The sequence below is a fragment of the Lepisosteus oculatus genome, unplaced genomic scaffold (genome assembly GCF_040954835.1).
Source record: "Lepisosteus oculatus isolate fLepOcu1 unplaced genomic scaffold, fLepOcu1.hap2 HAP2_SCAFFOLD_48, whole genome shotgun sequence".
Lineage (NCBI taxonomy): Eukaryota > Metazoa > Chordata > Actinopteri > Semionotiformes > Lepisosteidae > Lepisosteus > Lepisosteus oculatus.
In genome coordinates this window covers 1,786,681-1,792,742 of record NW_027168020.1, presented here as the reverse complement: position 1 = coordinate 1,792,742, position 6,062 = coordinate 1,786,681, and the positions used below count along the sequence as shown (strand labels likewise).

Sequence of the window (6,062 nt, the reverse complement as noted above, 5' to 3'; positions counted from 1 at the left end):
TTTTCACATGTAAGAAAACCGGCTCAGGGACGCCAAATATGTAATGTTGCCATAGCAAAATTAAATGTAGTGGCTCTCTGAAGGCACCAGTTCTGTAGGGTTTGGGCATTTACTGAGACAATTATTAATTGTAGCAGTAAATCACAAAGTTGATTCTTTTGATGGCTTTAGAATCCAACCATGTGACATAACTCAAACAACGCGCACACACAGGTACTAATACACGAGGATACATTTATTAATACATAAAATATGCATGTAAACCTAACAGATCTTATCGAGAGGGTTATCAGAATACAAAAGATATATATTCAGTCAGTTACGAAGTGTTACACATATCAAGAGGACATACGTTCAGTATATCATTCATTAAGACCGTTTCGTTAATGAACTTGGTTATAACTTCTACATTAGATACTCAAACAAGTACATAACTCTTAGGAATTAAATTGATATCAACTGGTTGGGATAACAATTGAATTCTCGAGCTGTAATGCATTGAAGTTGAATACTCATCCAATCTTTGGGGATTCAGATCTTCCTGCGGGCACAAAGAAACAGTTGCAGGCTGTTGCTGTCCAATCCGCGCTCTCTGGCTCCGTGCCAGGCTGTGCTGTGCGGCTTGCGACGCTGCGCTGCTGATGCTCACTGTGGGCTTTAACTAGCAAAGTTTGTGCACAGGAGAAAAGATGACTGTGGGTCCCAGCAAGTCAGGAAGAGGACCGGTTCGTTTCTGATGAAGAGCTAGTTCTGAATAGTGATTCAGCTGTCCACAGTTCCGACCTGTTCACGAGGCCTGCTGCTGGTGCTAACCTCGGGTGGATCCTCTGGTTATTCTCTGGCAACCTCCGCTCTAGACTCTTAGAACAAAGGAAAGTTCTGGCACTCGGACACACTGGCCGTTCCGTGGTTGTCCGGGCTGAATCTCAGGATGGTCAGGAGGCGCGCTGCGAGAATGTCCTGCCCTTGGGAGCCTTCTGCTCCTGGGCCGCCCTGCCCTGGAATTCTCCTTTGAATTCCCTTTAGAATTGTCCACAGAATCCTCTGAATCCTCCCTTCTGAATCTTACTGAATCTCACAGGCTCTCTGTGTTGCCTGTTTTTACCTGGAGGAACTTCAGCTCATTGATTGGCTGAAAGTTCCATGGGCATCAGAGTCCCACGTGGGTTACTCGGCCCTACCAGTCCCTGATTGATTGATCAAGGTGAGATATGAGTCACTTAGTCCTGACACTTAGTAATGCAGTCCAGATGTCCAACTGGCACTCCCTAGACAGATAGGCGCCAATGGATGACCATTGATCATGATAGCCAGGCTTAGCTAAGTGCATCCCCCTTTGGGAGCTGTCCTAGGACCTTAAATCACCCTGCATGAATAGTCTCTCTGTGGCTGCACCACAGAGATGAACAGAGAAATGGGGCCTCATTTGGGAAGGCTCAGAACACTTAATTCTGCCTTATTAATAAGCCTCGCCGCTACACACATATATTAATATAATAAATGATTGCTTATGCTTTATAAACAAATCTAATTAAAATAAAAGCTTAAGTTTTGTATTTATCTTGTACCATAGAACATGATTTTCTTTGTATTTCAATCCCACAAAGTGTCCAAATGACGCACTACATGATATAAGGAAGATTATCACATGCATATCGGTATTATCTTTCTTACGAAAATGCATTCCTTTCATTACCTTTTACTTTTTAAAATGAACTCAAATTGTGTATAATGTAATAATTTAAGTAGAATAGATTCTAATAATATAATGATCCAGTGTGTTGCACTACTTCACTGCTTCACTGCTCTATGCCGTCAGGAAATAAATCCTCAGACTGCTTACTGCCCTGGGCATGTACCAATGAATTACAGGAGCACATCTATTTCTCACTGCGTTGAAGCAGGAGACACACAGTCTCTGCAAACACATCCTAGATACAGTGTTCCAGCACCTTTGACCTCATCCAGAACGTATCATTTCTTGAAAGGGATTGCTGTCCGAATGCACATCTGAATCCCAAACAGAATCTCTAGTAAAATACGATCATTTGTGAAACAGGCAAATGACTGTCTCAGGGGCCCATTCCTCATTGTCAGACATATGTATGCAATGCTTTCACCGTGCATTGAGCAATAGGGATTAAAAACACAGCAGGTAAGGTTAGATGTCATGTTCTATGATCATTTCTTTCAGCATTAGGGACTAAATATACTAAACGTATGATGCTAAAATGTTATTTTCACATATATTAATGTAATAAATGATTGCTTATGCTTTATAAATAAATCTAATTAAAATAAAAGCTTAAGTTTTGTATTTATCTTGTCCCATAGAACATGATTTTCTTTGTATTTCAAGCCCACAAAGTGTCCTTTGATCTCTATTCTGTGGTAATCCATGATGACCCCGTTCTTCAGGTGATTCATCATGTCCTCCCTCGCCTGTTGAGAGGCCACCTGATCTCTTCTGCCGTGGCGTGCTTCATACACGCCCTCTTGAAGTGAGCAGGAAGCTGATCAAAAGTATTCAGGCACATCTTGCACACCAGGGGAATCCTCGCGGGTTTCCTTTGAAAATAAATAATACCATCTGTGTATAGAAACAAGCTAAGACTGATTTCTTAAATTATCCTTAAAATTCTCTCTCATAGTTTGAGCATAATGATTTTATTGCATTTATATAAGAATTGCTCATTGCTCCTAAATAAATAATGGTCTCAGTCACAGACTTTCCAATAGAAGCCATTGTGGAGTTCAGCAACTGCAGGTCCAAGAAGTGGGGAAGGAATTTTAAAAGAGAAATTGAATTACAATACAGAAGGAATGGCTGAGGGTTCACTGAAATGTATAAATATACAAATTCCAAAGACTGAGTCCATATAGAAACAACTACTTTTCATTTTCAGTATAAGAAAAAAAAAACTATCTTCCAAAGCATCATAAAATTGTCCCTTCTTCCAGACCCTACTTCTCTCTTGTAGTAGTACAGCAGACCTTTCCAGGTGAGCAGATCACAGAGTCCGAAATGAGCTTCCTCCATCAAGCAAAGTACCTGAACATGACTCTGTCTTCATAAAAGCGCCCCTGTAATAAAGAAATTAAATCCAAAATCAAGAGGGCAGTTGCCTACTGAAATACAAGAAGTCATCAATTTTAACCTAGCAACACATTAAAGGCTGCATCTATACAAGTGCGATTCTAGAAATGCTCACCAGATTACGTTTTAAGAAGGAACTGCGCCACAGGTTCCGCCGAGATCTTAAATCGGATGGCAGGATTCAGAGTCCGGAGTGTGGACTGATGGCGAACGGAGGGTCCACATACTGTGGATCCCTCAGTGATCTTCCGCGTATTCAAACCGCCAGCGTGTGACTCCCCTGTCCCTGTGACCTCATTGCTCTGCTCTCTCCTCTGTGCAGCCGAGCCCGACTCACGGTAAAGTGAAAAAAAAGATGCCCTCAACGTGAGATTTACTCTGGAGCGAGGATAGATGTTACCTTTTTATCATTTAACAGGATGTATGTGATGTGGCGACTAGGTTCAATTTTGTATCCTCTTTAAAAGATTAAGGACTGGGGTGAGCGTGATTTACCACCCTTTCAGCTAAGAACCCGACTTGCGCACCGTTTAAGCTGCATAGACTCGGTCGTTTAACTCTTCTCCGTTAGCAGGGTTAAGGTTAAAGAAAAAAAAATAGCTGACTCCTTTTTTTTGCCAGCTGCTAGCGCTGATTAGCAAGGCTTGTGTTTCATGTTTTGCAAGTTGCATCCATTTTAAGAAAAACAAGTCGCGTTAAAGACAGGAAATGAATACTTGCATTTAATTAAGTCTAGCCGTAGGCGGGGATCTCCTGTTTACTAGACAGGCGCTTTAACCAACTAAGCCACGGGGCCCCAGGAGTGTTGTCCTTTTGCAGCCACTTGGACACACCACTCAGACACATCTGCATTCGGTGTGTGCTCCGCCTGCTCGCTGAGCAAGTTGCCACCTTTACATACAATAGCAACATCGACACCAAGAGAAAGGATGACAAATGGCTTTTATCTGGAACTTTTCATGTCCAAGGAGCTCAATGTGCTTTCTGTGTAAACAGGGCCACTGAACTCCACACTGGCCACTGAACCACAGCAGTGGCTTGCTGGCTTGACATCTCCCAAGGAAAATGTTGAAATCACATGTGGAACAGGAAAATGACCCTCGAGTATGTGGGGAAAAAAAGAAAAAGATCATCTGGAGCGCGCCAACCCATGTCCGGACAGCCCAGTTTCGTCGACAAGGTGGCTGAGTGGTTAAGGTGATGGACTGCTAATCCATTGTGCTCTGCAGGCATGGGTTCGAATCCCATTCTCATCGCTCTCCATGTCTGACACGTGTGCCTGTTCGACATCGGCCCTCCTGTTGTTTGCTCCGGTGCTAGAGCCGTACATTTTCTAGCAGTGGCTGAACATGGTATAGTAGGCCAACGTCGGTATCGAGCAGTGACAGTAACAGTACTTACTGCGCCCCATAAGAAATCGTTTGTCCCTGTTCAAAAGAGATTGTGCGATGTCCTGCGGCGTTCGTAAAGCAAACCTTTGACAGTTTGAAAAGAGGAATTTATTCTGCTTCCTGTGCGTGCAGTAGTTACAAAGTTGAACGTCTTTACACGATCTGCTGCAGTTTTCAGTGGGCGGGCTTTGTCAGATGGCTTGAAAAAACGCACTGTGTTTCGGCTCGGGAAACATCATGAGCAGTGTCCTGCATGTTTTCTGTGTATAGCTGTCTTTTAACGCATACAGAATTCATTCGAAATCATTGATTTCTCCAATTAACAAGGGTCCCTTTTTGAACCTGCGAGAAGCATTCTTTCAATGTAACAGATTTACTCCGGGGAAAGCCAGCACGACATTGAGAGTAGCTCAAGCTTTCAGCACCCGTATCGGACTGCGTGTATGCAGACACCGCTCAGAATCCCCTGTAAGATTCTCCCTCAATTCCGTTTTTCAGTGCTTTAGCTCTTTCAAGAGGCTTTGCTTTGCTAGTCACAATCCAAGGCTCATGACAGCATTTGAAAACATTCGCCACTGCGTTGGCCGGGAATCGAACCCGGGTCAACTGCTTGGAAGGCAGCTATGCTCACCACTATACCACTAACGTACACTCACAGGAAGCCTGCAGGACACCACCAGAGAATGCTTTTTTTAATTTTTTTTTTATTAAACATAGAATTTACAAATACAAATACAACAAGAGGATCAGAGTCATGTACAAGAGAAAAAAAACGCAGCAGAAAAAAGCATTTAACTACCAGAGGTAATTAAGTAATTATGTGATCAAATTGTATATTTTACACGTATCATATTTTCCTTGCTTTAATATTTCTCAATTATTTATAAACTTTAGTTTCAACATGCATGCGTTTCCTGTAAAAAATAAAACTCAGCACACAGTTTTTCTTTTAACAACATTTCGAGTACCTCTGGCATTCATGAAAAAGACATACACAAAAGCAAATAACTAACTCTAAGACTGTCTAAACTATTGAGTTTTTCAAAGAACCATGAAGAAAGATGTGAAGACGGGGGTTTGAATTTAATCCTTTCTGTAGGGGGTTTAGACTTCTAAGTCACAAGCTGGGGTTTATGGCAGGAAAGGGGGTTAACTGATAAGGATTGCAGATGCAAGCTAGGAACCCCCCTGGGTGTAATGTTAAACTGACCATTTGCCCAGAACATCGTAAACTGGCCAAATACCATGAACCCCCCTCTTTACCATCAGACCGAGTGACGTCAGAAACGGAGAAGAAAACACTATATAACCCAAAAGTTTGTAACAGTACGTGGAACAATACTTCGGTTTTGTTGTTTCTTGCGGGAAACAAGACTTCGGCTTTATTGTTCCTTGCATGCAATAAACTCATCTGTTTTACTTCATCTCGGGATCAAGAACCTTATTTCTTCTGTTACAACAAATTTGGCGTAGTCGGCGGATGCTCCAGAAGGCGCAGAACTTCCCATCGGCAGGAGAGACGGTCAGCGCGCACATAACTAAGAGGTAAGGACTCCTCTTTTATTTAAAAGTCC

At 42.4% G+C, this 6,062-nt stretch overlaps 1 non-coding gene across 1 annotated transcript; it reads right to left on the bottom strand.

Annotated features, from left to right (window-relative positions):
- Window positions 1-5,064: 5,064 nt before the first annotated feature.
- trnag-ucc (transfer RNA glycine (anticodon UCC)) lies at window positions 5,065-5,136 on the bottom strand. Its single transcript has one exon. It is a non-coding gene; the product is annotated as a tRNA-Gly (tRNA).
- Between the last annotated feature and the right edge of the window lie 926 nt (window positions 5,137-6,062).